Here is a 17,446-nt window from a genome sequence, read left to right as displayed (position 1 = left end):
AAAAAAAAAAAAAAAAACACTCAAAAGATGAAAACAAAGTTACATGCAAGTATACATGTTAAGGTAAACCAAACAGTGAAATCAATACAGCTTAACTGTGGGACCTACATTAACTCTTAACCCTTTTAAGATGCCATTCTTGCCATACTCCCTGATAGACTGGCATATAGATTGAAAGCTAACATCCTTAGCTCACTTGACAGTTACAGCTATTCCAGTTTCTATAAATGTGTACTTATTAGACTGGAAAATAAAGTCATCCCCAGAAGCCAGGGATCAGACTAATTCATAACAGATGTTAGCTCTGTGCATCTTGCAGCTCAGGTTAATTCATATCCATCAGTCATTAGCTATTTCAGGCTGTTTGCTCTCTGAACAAAAATAACCTAGGATTTCATGAAGATCAGCAATAGGTGTTTCAATGAGTCAGCAATCACTAAGAAAACAGCTTTTTGTGCAATACTTTTGTCAAGCCCTAGCTGCAGAAAGGAGTCCTTCAGGATCACAGAAAAGCCTCGTGGGTTTCCTTTCTTTTCCAAAAAGAAATAAGTGTATTCACGGCAGAACAATATGCATTTATGTCCTTGAGCTATGCAGACCAGGTGCTTTTACCTTTCTGTCAATATTGACTCAGACTGTGAAGATATCTGACCATAAATTAATTATGGAATTAAGCTCTTATTTTCAATTAACCAGGCTTAGAAGTTTGTCAATGCTATTTACATCTGCAAGTTTTTGTATTGCCAAAAACACCCAGTTTTCCAGACATTTGATAGCAGGTCTAAATCTTGTACTGTCTAATCCTTTATCTCAGAAGAAAAAAAATCCCCAGTTCTAGATTGCTTACTTCAGATTTTCACATTTTACCTTCAACACCCCTATCCAACTGCTCTTTGCCAGTGTTCACTTGTGCCATTCTGGCTGTTCTATTCTGCCTGAATACAAGTGCACACATGTACACGCACACGCATAGTTAAACTGATCATAGTGTCACCTAGCATGCATACAGCATAACATCACTTCCTAGACCAGCTGTTACTGTATATCATATTACAGCAAAATTCAAATCCAGGAAGTCATCATACATCAAAATGTTTCAGTACATTTTCATGAACAATGTGGAATAGACAGCAGCTGAGGTCTTACTTCACCCAAACATTAATCTCGTATCTTTGTACAGTGTAACTCACCACTCATGCTCTCAACATGCTGGAAAAAAAAACACCTTTCTCCACATTGCCCAAGGACATGAAGGAACAACAGGGACGTGAGGGGGATTTATCCCATTTGACCTAACTGACTTTAAAAGTTACAGAAGTTTCACAGTTGGAATCAGCAAATTAGAGTTCCAATCTGATTCAAAGTAGCACTATGAAAAGTTCATTACTGCATAATTCACAGAAAGCCAGAGTATAAGCCTTTCAGTTTATTTAAAAGGTTCTTTAATAAAGCTATTATTTTGCATACAGGTGCTCAGCACTCAGATGGTTAAAACTGTTTCCTTCTCAATGAACAGTCAGCATTGTGGCCAACATACTGCCTGGTCTTACATCATGCACAGGGCATATTAACTCTACCTCTTCCAGATGCAAAAGCAGCAAAAATGCTCTGATTTATATTCCAAGTTATCAGTACATCAAATCACTAGGAACTAAACTGGGGTGTTGTAGTTAAATATCTAATGAAATGTTAACACAAAGTTTTGAGAAGAAGCAAGGCCAAATGGCACATTAAGAAACCACAAAATTCACCCAGTGTATTCTAATAGCTGACCCTTAAAATGGCAACTCTCTTATCTGCTGTGTCATTGCCTCAGCAGAACAACCAGGACATCTTGAAGTCTGACAATAGCTTTTCCTATTTCAATCTATGGGTTTTATGTGGGTTTGCTTTTGTGTCTCTTGCGTGGCAATCAAAATCCAGCTTATTATTCCTATAAAATTTGGCATGTTTTCAGAGACTAGCAGTGCAGCTTAAAAGTGCAAGACAGATACACACTTTGTTAGTACAGACTTGCCTTGGCCAGGGAATTGGTCTCCTCAACAGGAATAGCTTTTTCTAAACACATTCTAACACACTTGAATATTGTGAGTAACCTGCAGTAGAGCTACATGAAACAGCTTCAAAAGATGTACTATATTTAAAAGCCTTCTCAGCGGACCCCAGTTTATCAGTAGAGCTCAGCTCTGAAATACATTTCTTCATGACAAAAACTAAGTGTTGAGCGAAGTCTTTCACTAATGCAGTCATTGCTAACTTGTATTTTGAGGTTCTTAAAGGCTCACCTTGGAATATGAGCTTAAAAAACTTCTTAACACAGCCTTCAGACATGACAATATCCAGCTCTTTTTTTGTTTGCATTCACCGTGTAAGTTTTACCAGTCCTTATCAAACATCTGTCAGAAATCTGTACATGTTTATCAATAGGAGAAGTGCAATACAAGTCACTTGATTCAAACTTATCGGTGGGCTCAGTCACAAGCAGCTACAGTCACAGTGTGCAATGCAAACCAAGGATTTATCCTTACATTCCAACTTCCTACCTAATAAGGCTAATATCACACTAGGCAAGTATTTTACTCTTAGACTTTTTATTTTTTAAACCCATTTTGTTGAAATATCTTTACTTACTTCCTTAGCAGTGACCTGTCACTGACAAGGATTTATCTAGCTGGTAAAAGGAAATAGTTTTTACAACTTAAAGTGCTCTACATTGTTTGTTTTCTTTTTGAGTAAGGGGTGCATGTAAATTTTCTTTTCTGTCACCAACTAAGTAGTTTCAGCTTCCAGCAACAAAGCGGTGAATTTTTAATACTGTTTAAAACCAAATAAATAAGCTCAACATTTGCCTTAAGCAACTGGAAACAGGTTCTCCACTTTTGAAAATCTAGAATGACCCCAAGGTAATCATGTTCAGATGCATCCTAATTTAGAGCAGGTAACAAACACTGTATAAAAACTCAGGGTTTGAGATACCCACAATATGAGCTAGTCTTATAAGTCTATAAGACTGATAAAAAGCAGAAAAAGCCAACCCCCAGAAAAAAATAACAGGAACGAACCTATAAAACTACAAAGATTAAAAAAAAAAAACAAAAAACCAAGAAGAACTTAGTTTTTTACTTAAGTACTATAACTAAAAATAAAGAAAATTAATTTCTTGTACTCCAGTATACAGTTTGTTTTCTAAGATATCTGGCTAAGTTAATTAATCCTTAGAGCAGAAATTCCTAACTTAAAAAAAAAACCCTAATAGAAAGACTATTACTAGGAAAAGGTAAGTACTAGTAATTTACAAATTAGATACACACACACACACACACACACACACACACACAGCTTCTACAGTTTGTATTCAGACTTCAATGGAGATGTCCAAATTGCTTTATTTTAAAACACAGTAATACACACAAAGTCCCACAAGATTTCTATTTTACTTTTCATAAGCTACTTTTTAAAGACAGTCTAGAGAAAATTTTTTTTTCTCTCTTTTGTGAGGGATTTAAAAAAAGAATGATAGCTGTGTATAAAAGAGCGACTACTACAGGAGCAACATTCAGGAACAGAATGCTGAAAAAGCAAAATGCAGAGAAAGTCAATATGTAATAGAATTGAGTAGGAGCTGAAAATAAGAAGTGAAAGTCTAATATAAAGTGCAAGTTTACAGGAGTAAACAGTTACTCCTTACAGGAGTAAGGAGTTACAGAGACAGGATGAATTTCAATATCGAAGAAGAGACTCAGCTTCAAGATTTTAATCCAGAGAGAAAATGTTTTGGAAGTGACACAGCAAAAAACAAGAGAAGTCATACCAAGAAGTCACAGCAAAGAAAAAAAAAAACAGAACTTGCTCTCTATTCAGACACATACTACTTATTTTATTCATACATGAAATTGGTAAATAATTTACATTATTCTTTGAAGCAGCTTTGTCTTCCTCCTAATCCTGAAACAATGTCAACAACCAGCTTACAATCAGTAAGGAGCTCCTCTTGAAATAGAAAAATTTACAAGTTACCATTATACTGAGAAGAAAACAAGCCGCTAGTTGCTTTCTTTAGTATAACCTAACTTTGCCAAAGGCAGTCCTTAAGTGTGTCAACTCCCAAAAGACCCTCTTACTGTGGGTGTTGAGAAATTTATTTCATAGAGCTATTTCCTCCTAGAATTCTATCTCAGGAGGAAGATCTCTGACAAAGAGAGCACACATTTCTAAACTACAGACAAAAATACAAGCATATATCTGAGGTGTATGAGGAAAGCATTTGGTGTGCCACAGCTTCAGGACACCAGCTTTTCTGAATCCATGCATCCACCTTCGGATGTCAGGGGGAAATTCTTTACAGAGAGAGCGGTGAGGTGCTGGAACAAGCTGCTCAGAGAGGTTGTGGATGCCCCGGCCCTAGAGGTGTTCAAGGCCAGAATGGATGAGGCCCTGGGCAGCCTGGTCTAGTATTAAATGGAGAGGTTGGTGGCCCTGCCTGTGGCAGGGGGGTTGGAGATTCATGATCCTTGAGGTCACTTCCAACCCTGGCCATTCTGTGATTCTTGCAGATACCTGACAGCCACACAAAGGATTCCCCAGTTCCCCTCAGCCATCAGCCACTGGAGTGCTGACTACTGGCCCTGGGTACCCTCAGCAGTTGCAGAAGCCACAAAGCTGGCAAATGTAGTAAAGAGCTATTACAGCTCACAAGATTCATCTTCCAACCCTAGCTTTGAGATCAATGTTTTCTGTAGGACACAACAATTACTCCACAGCCTGGGAACAACTTACATTTAAGAAAAAAAAAAAAGTCTTCATTCCTAGGTGGTTTAGAGACATTCATTCCCCAGAGGGACATGCCCCTTGTTGGCTGGCACAGTGACTGAGTACTGGACAAGAAGCAGGAGGAGATGTACTTCAGCCAAACTGGCCAGGGCAACAGTGCATCAAGCGTGTGCCATGAGAAGTGTGAGTTCACACAGAGCAGAGGACTCCTGGCTTTAAGTGTCTTGTCTGAAAATGCCAGACACTGTGAACTGTACAGAACTGAATTTTTGACCTTGGAGTAATGCATAGCTGAGTCAGCCTTGCTGGGATTCAGAACATACAAGAGCTTAGACACTTGAAGCTTCAACCACAAAAGAAGGGAGAAACTATATGTGAGTGAGTAGTTTTACTTTTCTTTACCATCCCCCTTTTCTTTTCTTCATGAAGCAAAGCTTCTCCAAAGGCATCTTGAGAGTGAGAAGCCTTTTGATTGAGGAAAACTCATTTTGATTCTCTTAAATAACTTGGCTTAAGACCTTTCTGATGCACTGAACCTTATCAATAGCATAAACATTTACATAGTGAAAAGCCACAATGACCATTCCACGTCAGTTTATGGATTTGTATTACACCTTTTTATGCCTGACCTTAAAGATGTAAAGGGTGGCAGAGGCGGGGGGAGGAGAGGAAAGGCAGTGTTTTTATTTTAGAGTCAATAGAAAATGATAGATCCAAAACCTAACATAGGAAAGAAAAATGCTCCCCAAGCCTTTAGATAACTGAATAATAGGACAGGTGTCCACCCAGAAAACAAGGGAGAGAAGGCTTTTAAAGAACAACAACATAGAAAATGTCTCTATAAAAAGCGTTTGAGTTAAAAGTACAGCTGTGGTCTCTCCTTCCCTATGCTGAAGCCTACAGAAGCTGAGAACTGAAAGGTGGTGGCTGCCTCTTCTGGGGGAATGTTAGGTCACGACTGTGACATGAGACACGGTTGTCCATCCACACATCCCACTCCGCAGCACATAGAGTAGCAATCCAGGCTCCCCTGGATCTCCATCCAACCCAGCTTTTTCCTCTCACTCCTTCTCTTTCTGCGTCAGGAAAAGCCTGGCCCAGCTCAAATGGCTTCTGATAGGAGCAACATACACAGTTTTCCTTACTTTCTGCTACTGGAATCTTCCGTGATGTGCAGCCCCTTTCAGCAAAAGGGCAAATCAAAAGGCACCTTTCTCCCCCCCTCGTCAACTGAAACATTGATATTCAGGCATAAATTATTTGCAAGATAATCCTTTAAAGTCATCTTTCAAATCATATATCATTAGTTTTATCCTACTAATGCAAGTATAATCTCAGTGCACAGACACTACATTGCATGCACAGGTCAAACTTGCAATGCAAAATATAAATGTAGTATTTCAAAATAGAATTATAACACCTCTTACTATGTTAATTTTTTTTTTTTGTTCTTTTAAACACAATATAGTACTTAAATAGAGTAAATTCAAATATTCCAGTTAGCCATACCTTTTCTTATTGCCAGTAGCATTCAGAAGGATAAAACACCACACACACACACACACAAAAAAAAACTACACACACCAAGCTCAGAATGCTGTCAGTATTTCTCCTATGACACAGCAGTAATTTTACAGAAGAGTACAAGTTAACTAGAACACAGAATGTCTTTTTCTTTTAAATTATTTTGAAGGAAATATTTCACTGTCATTTTGGAAGGCCACCAGATCTAATAAACGCCTTGAGCTCTTCGGATAAAGAAGACTCCTACAATTTAACAGGGATGAGTTTCTGGACGCAGAGCAATTCCAGATCCATGGGGTTGACACCTACTCAGCACTACTCTACTGCAGCACAACACAAAGAAGATAGAGTCTAGAGCACAGGATTCCCTCAGCATTAGAGAAGAATGATTGCTTTCTTCCATAGAGGACATGTTCTGATCGCTGTTCAGGAGGTTTTTAGTTGTTGTTAGGATTTGTTTTGTCAGCATACTGTACTAACTTCCACTGCAGGAGTTGGATCTTGCCATTAAATCCCACAACTGTTTTGGGAAGAATCAAGCTTCTGCTTCTCTCTTTGCAGTTCCAGGCTATGTAGAAAATATTTAATTGACATTATTCTAAAGGATTTTATCATAGCAAAGACTAAATGCTAACATCCTTACAGTTTATGAATATACTTCAATATCCAATCACATGTCAGTATAAAATTGCATATACAAAGAAGTCTATCAGAGCAATCCATCTGAATTCAGTTACTTAAAGAGAACTGAATATATTTTCAAGATGTTTTACCTTTGGTAAGGATGATTCAGTAAATCCAGTAGTGGAACAAAATGTAAACAAACGCAGCTTGACTGTTGCTGAAAACCGTCTCACAAAATTGTCCAAATTATGAATATATTTAAACAGGAATCAAAATTGTATTGCATCTATAGCGTTTCTATATTCAGTCATTGTCTTAATGACTTAATTGACTTAAGCAATCAGGTTTGCAATTCATAATAAAGACTCTTTATTATTCCATACTTTTCCATATCTCATACAGATCTCAGTGAAATACTGGGGCCTGTACAAAAAATAAATGGGAAGTATTCTCTAATTGAGGCACTGTGCTGAAGTCAGAATTAGCAGAGCTGTTCACCACAACACTAGTACTGTCATCAGAGCTCCAATATCACTGAGTGTTTCCCAGGGCAAACAATGCTGTGAGAGAAGGGAGTGGTATAGAATGACAGGTACTTTACAATTTATATATATATAAAATATATATATATTAAAATATATATATATTTTTTTAAAACCAATAATGAAAAAAAAACAAAGACAACCTGCACCAGAGATTTCATAGCAGACCATTTGTTCACAAGTACTGTCAGAAGTATTTCTTCAACATTCTCCCTAACTTTTTATTTTGTGATAATCTTGTCACGTGCAAAATCTAACAAAATACACTGATATTAATAATGGCATAATATTCTATTGAAGCACGTCCTATGAGCAGTCCTTACGAAATGGCCCCTAAAGCTGGAACTTAAATTGCTTGACAACTCCCTTCTGACCTCAGCCACCCCGCCCTTCCCCTTGCTAACTCATGCCTTCCACATTTGCCTGATGAGAGTGCCATTAACACAGAGGATCACTACTTTCATAATGTAGAATGCCTCACAGATAAAAAAAAAAGCAACATAATTATAGTGTTCATTTGCAAACATTTCTATTTCATTTTTTAATAGGGAAAGGGAAACAAACATGCTTAGTTCATGCTGAAAATGGCCTAAGAGCAGTGCAGCTGTCTAATTAAAATATAGGAGCTCCATTCCAGCTTCGTCAGATAAGCCCATCATATCTATCCCTGTGAAGGATAATCAGATTATATTTACCACTCCATACTTTATCAAGTATAAGTGATCAAAAACACAAATATAGACATCAGTAAAAGATTGGTAGTTGCTGGTGTTTTTTTTTTGTTTTTTGTTTTTTTTTTTCCTCTTGATGCACTTCTCAAATAAGCTACATGGGCAGAACAGAGCCAGAGACCACTCCCTAATTCCTAGTGGACATATTGATCAATTAAAATGACATGTGTCTGGTCTTTTCTTTCCTTCTAAAAGCAAGCAGCTGAAAGATCAAACCTTTCTAATATGCAAAACCAAAAAATTAAACAATGCTACACACCATACAGCAAGATTAGGTTTAGCAAAATCAGCCTGGCCTCCAGAAGTGAGATATTAATACAAAGTAAATGAATATAGGACATTGCAAAGAGTTTCTAAATATTATAGGCATGTTTTTAACCAATTTACTACATAAAAGATGCACATTTTCTTCCCACTATAAGCACAGAAGCATTTATACTTACGCATATTCTTATTTATGAACAGCAAAAGCCCTCAGAATGTCTGAATCTTTGGCTACACCTTTTACTGCAGTTGCAGCAGGAAAAAAAAAAAAAAAAAAACCCTTTCCTTTACTAGAAGGAAAGCAGATCTGAAATCCACTACATTCATATTAATGACCAGCATAAAAACAGAGGAAAGAAACAGTTGAAAAGCTAAAAACTACTGTACTTACAGAACACCTGGTTATTATCTGACAGTCATATCAATTTTTATTTTTTTGTTTAAGAATACTAGCAGAAATAGGGTAAAACCAAAACGTTTTAAATTAATACAGTGCCAGCTGCTTGTTCAGTACTGGTTCATGAGGTATTTTTTCTGTGCTATTTGGGTATGGAAGGCCATTGAAAATAAATAGGTTATATTAACATTATTAAAATACAGTAGGTTAAAAAAAAGAGCTGAATATAAAAGAAATACTTAAAGATGCATGGAAAAGAATGAGCTACCTTTATGGCATTAAAACTTAAAATAGTTATTCTTTCCATTTAAGCATATCAAACTGTAGCAACTTCAACTGGATTGTGAAATCTAAACACATTCTCTTCAAATCTTCAGAGATAATCTCAAATACAAAGACAATGTATTGAATGCATTTTCTGTAGGCCTTTGTCTTAGCCTATCTGCCTGAAAAACAACATTTAGGCATGCAGCATCTTTTCTCAGAATGATTTTCATAAGGCAAAATCCACACATTCTCATATTAGAAAAGCCTTATAAAACAGGAAAGATAATGGTGCAATTAAGAACAGCACAACATTTCACACTTACCATGTCCTGTTCAAATCATCCTCTTTTGATGTTTACGGCACATCTGTAGGATGCAATACTAGGAGGTGCCTTGTGTGACCTGCTGCATGATGCTGTGACATCAGTTCAGATGATGCAGCTCATTATGGGAAAGACTGCTGTTGCTATGGCAACGGAGATGTGATACGAATCCTTACTGCATTTCCAGGGGAGCCCGAGACAATACGGAAGCCCTTTAAAGAAACAGACAATATGCAAACAGGCTTTTAAAGTACTGTGCCACAGATTTTTTAGTCCATGTTCAAGTAAATGTCTTTTATCAAGCACTGTTTTAGACAGATTATTCTGGCACAGTGATACAGAATCAAGATCTATGCACTATTCACTATTTTCATATTTAAAACTTAATATTACCTCTGCCAATCTAAGAACATCTTGCTAGCCAGAATTCTTTACCATTAAAAAAAAGTTCAAAATAAACAGTAGCATGATTTTTAACACCAGGGCTGTAAGGACAATAGCTATTCTACAGTATTATAAGAAGCATGCATATTTACCCTGCCCCACCCTGCTCCTACAAGCCAATCTGTCATTTTAAAAAAATATCTTGTTGCCAGGGAAAAACACGCTTAGTACTCCAAAACCATCAGATTTCACACTGTTGAGTGAATAACAATAAGCACAGGTTTTTTGTTGCTTTTTTATTATTATTATTATTTTAAAAAAGAAAAGGCTTTTTATTCACCAGAGTGTAAAGAAGTTTCTAACCAACCAAGTAAAAAGCTCCTTATCATTTTTTTCAGCTGTAGGGTGACCTGTGCTACCATCTGCATGCTGAGTAGCCAGGCTTTCATCTGCCCATCAAGCAGTCGAGTGGAGACAGAGCCGTGGGCAAGCTGTGGGCCCAGTGGGCCGCCACCAACCCCCACCTGGACCCAGCATCAGCTTGCAACAGAAAGGGCCCTCTTCAGAACCTGCTCCATGGCCCAGGACAAGGCCTGCAGACCTCACCCCTGGCAGCTCACAGTGGTGATGAGAGAAGAAAAGGTCATGAATGACCATTAAGAGGGGCTGTCTGGAAATTAAAATTCATGTCCAAAGAAGAATCACCATATTTTGGGCTATTTGCCAGTTCTGTTTGAATGAAAAATGTTTCTGGTAAAAACTGTTTTTCCCAATCCATGAAAATCCCTTCTACAAGGTAGAAAAATTAAAAATACACAAAAGACCAGAGTCTGTATACTTTATATGCTGAGGCCCAGGAGGAAACAAAAAGCCCAACCTGAACCAAGAAGCCTCAGTGTCTTGCAGATGTCAAATAAACACATGCACCACTGTCTGAAGTACTTGATTCCATTAAACCTCGGTGTAAGTAAAAAAAAAAAAAAATCTTTGATTTTAGAGAAAACCATTTGAAATAATTATACCTCTTCTCTTTCAACTTACTTTTCAAAGAAAGTTGGCATGCATATGTATTTAATAACAGATTAAATACGAAGCTTCTCTACCAACTTTGTAAATACCTAGTACTATCTACTGTCGAACCTCTTCATCCTTTACGTTCTCACACCTGACACCTTATCTTCTAATATTAATCCTATGTCAGTACAACACAACAATTCAGCTCTCAAGTTAACTCAACAAATCAGATCTACCATCTCAAGATAAAGTTTTACTTGCAAGAGCGACAGTGGATTTATTTCTAGATTTTTGAACATTTAAATGTTGCTTAGGCCCTTTAGGATATTATCTGCAATTTAATAGAAGACAATGTGACTGAAATGTCATTTAGGCTGGACTGCTATGGAAGTGAAGGAATGTCATCAAAACACAATAGTATTTACAGTAGGCTAATTGTTATAGCACCCAAATAAACGACAACTTCCTGAAATTCATGTAGGGGATCTATTTCTCTAAAGAACCAAACACTATTCAGTATATTTTTAAAGTATTTTTACTGCTATGGGAGTACTGAATGGAGCCTGCAAGCTTTTGTTTTATTATTATTCTTAGGAAAGTGGTGAGATCCAGGAGTAATCACCAGCTGATCTGACAGCTCTGACCCATTCCACATCCAGTAGCTGGAGGAGTACAACCAGTGGAGAGAGCACAAGGAAGCATGAGAGCATAAGGGGAAGCAAGCGTTGGGTCAGTCCCACATATAGCCAGACCTGCTCCGGCCAAGATTCTACTCTAGCCCAGCTCTGTTTCCAGACTAACATTTAGCTGCATAGCCTACATCAAGCTTTTCTTGTAGGGTGAAGTAGGAGCAGAGATGACACAGCAATGAGGGTGGATGGGAAAGGAGTCAGACAGCAGCAAGGAAAATATTAGAATATTTTTCTAAAGATGTCTGCCTATTTACTGTTAATTACAGACTGTACAAGTCTGGGTATCCACATATGCAAATGATAATACAAAAATGGAGACAAAATTATAGTGATTTTCCTGACTTTTGGCTGTTTGACATACTTTAAATAGCAGCCTGTTTTGTGGTATATTTCAACCCCATCAAAAAACATTGATCATGAGCCAGAGCCTGTCAGATTGTGTGCAAGGCAGCTGCAACAAGAGGGTCCCAGACAGAGCACAAGCTAAGGATTTTTAGCCTAAACATCATGAAAACTTCATTTTCTATCCTGTAGAACTGGGAATCTAGAGGAAGAAAGCTCAGTCTCACTGCTCCAGCTGGGTTTCCCCCCACCCCATAAAGTGAAAAAAAGAAAAAAGTGAAGACTGCAGTTATCCATCCAACCCAGGACTGACATATTTAAAAACTATGCTTTAAAATTGCTTTTCATTCCTACTCCTACTGGTTTCCCAAAACAGGAGATGGAGACAGAACACAACTCATTATATCACCACATTGACATCATGATCATTTTGATGCATCCCAACTAGGTTTCCAAGCCACAAGCACAGGGCTTCAAATACACCTTTTTTTTTTATCAAAATAGAAATACTTCATCATTATTTCAGTAATAACAACACAGATTGGACATTAAAATAGGAATATAGAGTAAGGTATTTACCACATTCTCCCTCTCTGACATAAGTAGCAATGCATTTCACCCTTGCCCCCATTGCAGTCCTCTGATCTGAAGGGCAGAACTCTGATTGATTTTTCATCTGAAAGGATAAAAGAGTTCCATCTACTACTGCCATTGTTTATTCCTACTATCCATTTATTCAGATAATGATATGTAGCACAATCCACAGCACTTTTCAAGAAGCCACCCTTTGCCATATATGTAGGCATTACTGTAGGCATTACCTTAATTTTATTAAGTTCTGCTTTCCCCTCAATAAGATCAGTAGTAAGCCAGGGCCAAATCCTACGATTACTTATCTTCTATTTAACTATGTTCAAGAAAATGAGTTAATAGCAAACTCAGTAAACAAAGTAAAATGTCATCATCTCTGCAAAAATCCAGATGTTTCCTTTTTGTGGCTTTCCCCCCTCCAAATGGAACGTGATGGTTGCTTACTTTTTACCAGCTATACTTTACCCTAATAGCCAAGAGAGAAATGGGAAAGCACACTGAAGAATAAGCTGACCAGAACTACAAGCCAATTTATATTTGAGTGTGGATCCCCTTGTTCACCCCAAATCATATCCCAGAGATTTCCTTATTTACAAGAAGAACATTTCACACTACAACCTGAAAGGGAATGGGGTCACTGATTTTCTACCTGCACACTGGTCTCCATAGATGCCACTAGACTAAAGGTTAAAAAGTCAGTCTGTTTTCTCTAAGCAAGGCTGCCTTGCTTCATCTTTTGAAGGTTAATAACTTAGAAAGAAGCGCGCTGTCGCCTACAATCTCAATAACATGAGTGCACCTAATATAAACATCTGATCCTCACTCTATTCAGAAATATCTTCAGGAGTTAAGAAAAATAAAAGCAGTCAAGAACATATAAGAAAGATAACAATGACATACAAGCTAGAGAATTTTATTCATCCCTTTTCTACATCCACATGTAGATAAAATAAAATCTTTTCATTCCACCTTACACTATATTTAGTCATGACTCAATGTATTGTGTTAGAAAGCAAGGCATCATCTCTATTCCCATCACACTGAAAGGGTACAGCAGAGATGTGAGTAATGGAACACTTCTGCTAGCCACTAATGAGCTCTTGTTCTTTAGATAGAGAAACAAGTTTCAGGTGTTTTGGTCTCACTCTAGACCAACTACTGCAGTGTTAAAACACTGCAAGGAATACAGTATTGTATATTAGCAATAGATTTTGGAGTACTCCGTTTTCCTTTGGTCTCATGACTTCAACCACTCCAATAGTATATTATAAAGAGAATAAAAAAAGCACTAGAAGGGCAGCAGCTTATTAAATATAACACTTGTCCTCATTATAGCCATATCTATTAAACATACCCCACTGTGTGCATCTTCCCATTTCATCACCACTTATACCAGTCTGAAGTAAAGGTGAGACCTGTTCACTTCATGTCTTGAATACTGCAAAATTGTCTACACCAATCACTTTAGTCTCTTTCCATTCAAAACATCACTAATACATTCATCTGATTCATTTAACAGTGAGTTGTAAACTCAGTAAAATTCTTCTTTTCCTATTTGCACTTCAAGCATTCTAGTAGACTATATAATTTCACCTTGCTGGTCCTATATTTTGTTCCGCCTGTAACTTCATAGCCTGTTTCTCCTAAGTTAACTTCCTTTCCCCACACTCTCCTATCAATGCAAAAATCCCTAGATGAGAAACTAGTAATGGGGAATAGCTTTAAAGTATGACAGGGAAGATTTAGGTTGGGTATTAGGAGGAAGTTTTTCACACAGAGGGTTTTGACACACTGGAACAGGTCGCCCAGAAAGGTTGTGGATGCTCCATCCCTGAAGGCATTCAAGGCCAGGCTGGATGTGGCTCTGGGCAGCCTGGTCTAGTGGTTGGCAACACTGCCCACAGTAGGGGGATTGAAACTAGATCATCATTATGGTCCTTTTCAACCTAGGCCGTTCTATGATTCTACGATCTTAACCTTCATTTACCTTATACTAACATTGGTTTTCTCAGTTACAACCCTACCGATAAGAAATAAGAGATAAAAAAAAAAGCAACAACAGAAAACAAGCCGATCAGCTGATTACCATCACTGACTGGTTTATATACTATACTTGGCCAATATGTTCTAAAGCATCCGATTCCTCTACCTCTAGTCAGTGATGCTCCTCCCCAGTTGTTTCATACCTTCAGTAAGTATTGCACAGTAAGAAAAACAAGCAAATGGCATAAATGTAGTACACACAAGAGACCACAAAAATTCACAGGCAATGCTGAATAAGCTTTTTGGCTTCATGTTGCTGGATTTAAACTGCTATTTGCTCATCAGTAGGCTTATTTTAACTCAGCTCAGACATGCTTATGCCAGCTGCTGTTTTTTCCACTATTACGCTAAAACTTTAGTTCATACTAAAGCTAAGTCACTTGCTGTACACACATACACAGAGGCTAAAATATAGCATGTTTCTCTCTACTAGTTAAAGCAAGAATTTTTAGAAGCTGAAGTCAGACAATTAACAAACTCCTTTAATGGAGTCAGTGCTTTCAAAACCTCTATTTACATTAAAAAAAAAACAGGAAGAATAACATGATAAGAAATATCAGATTAGAAGTTGCTGCAAGGTGCTAAAACTCATATACAGCAGAAGTAATTAGCACAAGTAGAAAACGCCTCATTACACTTTCAAAAACCTAATGTTATAGTTAGTTTGATAACCATGGATAAGAGACCTTGAGAGAAAATGCAGATTAGGCCCAACAGCACATTACAAGCACCACTCAGCACATTACAATCTCATATTGACTAGCTTGAGAAGGAGGCATCAGCAAAATAATGAAGTCTCACATTCCAGTCATTCACCTTTTTGTTTAAGTGACCAAGTGAACCACATGTTGGGAGAGAAGAGTTCTGTAGGTTTTCACTTGAAGATGCCAACCACTGTCTCAAATAAAAAGCTATAACCTCATTTGTCTCACTTTGATTACTGGTGAGAAATACCAAACAGTTTAATTCACAGATAAGATAACAAGCAGATGAGATGGCTGTGCCTCAACTAGAGGTGTATATATTGTCCTTAGAACATATCATTACATTCATATTACAGTTTTTGAGAGTTCTGCACAAGGCATTAGTAATAGCATAAACCCCATGAAAGTGACAGAATTGAACAGGTCTACTCACTCTGTAATATAAACAATAACTACATATACTTACTATCCAAGGACAAATACACTTAGCTATACTATTATTAGTTAGAATTTCCTGTTGCAGACTTGCTATTCAGAATTCCTGAATAGCAGGGGATTCTATAGGCACACAGATTTAAATGTTTTGTTTTGTATATTGATAATCATTCTGATTTTATATTACAAATTCTCCTCACATCACAATGGACATTAACCACTTACTGGGTTGGTATTCTCTTTACATGACTACCTTTCTACATATAAGAGGCAGCTATGGTTAAGACTAAAGGCTATGTAAGATAACCAAAACAGTTAGGTGTCATATTACTATCCAGGTATGTACATGCTATAGACTTAATCTTCCAGAAAGTCTAGAATAGTGCTGCTCTGAAAATGAGTTCACTAGACAAAGACTGCATGTTTGATCCAACCTGTCACTTCATGTTCTGTATGAACTCTAAAAGCATTCTTTAGTAAACATAGAAGTTTCCACTAATAAGGAATTAACACTTGCAAATTTTACCTATCATCTACACAGTAAAGCACAGCAGACAATTGATACGCAGTTCAATTTACTTCAACACACATAGACTTCTTCCCTCTAACCCAACCAGCAAACAGGGCTGCTTTAAGGCACAGCCCAAACACAGAGCCAACCACAAACAAGCTTATTAGCTCTGTAGCACAAGTGTATCAGCATAGACATAAAGCATATGCAACAATATGGGCAACCAGGTTTAGCAGGTTTTCTTCCAGCTTTAAAGAAATCTGATATGCATTTTATCAGTCTGTAGGAGAAAATAAAGATATATCATGCTTTAGCTACCTTCTTAATTGATTAATACTAACTGAACATCAAACAAGAAGTTTATTCTCATGACTAGTGAAATTGGTGACAACAGAGAGAAAGAGAAATCAGGTAATGAGGAGCCTACGGAAGAAGAAGGCAGATTTCAGATAGAATTCCCTAGCAGTTACCATACAGCCCTCCGGTACCTCCTGAATATGCACTGCCGCTCTAGCTGACAGTAAGAAATAGTATTAGTTCGAAATGAAGAGCTCCTCCTGCTCATTAGCATTAGCCACAGTATGAAAAATATATTTGAAGTACTTTCCTAGCCTCCCTTCTCTCTTCTTACCACCAGAACCACATCTTCCTGCTCCTCTTCTTCTCACAACCTTCCAGGAGCTGAAGGGAGTTCCCTTACCATAGGCAAGTACCAACAAACTATCAGCCTCTATTAAGTAAGCCCCTGTGGGAACAACTCAGCTCTCTCCTATTTTGCTATCTCTACCCCCAAGAAAAACTTAAACAGGCTGATTTAGCCGCTACCACACACCATAACACAGAGATGGGCATCAGACAGGATACCTCAACCACTCCAGTCAGAGGAGCACTGAAGAGGGAGTAATACACAAGAGAATTAAAGAAGCTCACCCATATGACAAAAAAGGCTAATTTCTCCCTCAGTATCCCAGGATAGGACCTGTATCCCATCAAGCTAGAAAAAGCAAAACAAAAACAACTTTTCCTATACATAGAAAAAGCAAAATAATCAGGTTATCCCCCAACAACCTTCAGAACCCCTAAAATAAATTAATAAATAAAAATAAAACCCTTGCTGACCTGTTTTTACAAAGACATCCTTTCTACACTGCAGCCTGCTGTAACAGCAGAGTACTGTGCCTATCACAGGCTTGTTGATACACCTGGGGGACTCTCTGCCCCTCAGCTTTCTCTTTTCCTGGGGGGGCTCTTACTCAGCACAAACAGGTGCTTGGGGCAAGCCTGGGCA

The 17,446-nt window shown here is 37.7% G+C and overlaps 1 protein-coding gene and 1 long non-coding RNA gene across 2 annotated transcripts in view; one reads left to right on the top strand and one right to left on the bottom strand.

Annotated features, from left to right (window-relative positions):
* LOC104911183 overlaps window positions 1-11,339 on the top strand; it is a 22,732-nt gene extending 11,393 nt beyond the window's left edge. Inside the window, exon 3 of the long non-coding RNA XR_793703.2 lies at window positions 10,225-11,339. This is a non-coding gene — a long non-coding RNA (uncharacterized LOC104911183). The remainder of the gene's footprint in view (window positions 1-10,224) is intronic.
* Window positions 1-17,405, bottom strand: part of AKAP6 (A-kinase anchoring protein 6) — a 273,079-nt gene extending 255,674 nt beyond the window's left edge. Inside the window, 2 exon segments of the mRNA XM_031553601.1 lie at window positions 9,443-9,654; window positions 17,278-17,405. The gene's annotated coding sequence lies outside the window, so the exon portion shown is untranslated.
* Window positions 17,406-17,446: the final 41 nt, after the last annotated feature.

The sequence above is a fragment of the Meleagris gallopavo genome, chromosome 5, assembly GCF_000146605.3.
Source record: "Meleagris gallopavo isolate NT-WF06-2002-E0010 breed Aviagen turkey brand Nicholas breeding stock chromosome 5, Turkey_5.1, whole genome shotgun sequence".
Classification (NCBI taxonomy): Eukaryota; Metazoa; Chordata; class Aves; order Galliformes; family Phasianidae; genus Meleagris; species Meleagris gallopavo.
The sequence above is the reverse complement of the archived record's forward strand: the minus strand, read 5'-3'. Positions and strand labels throughout refer to the sequence as shown.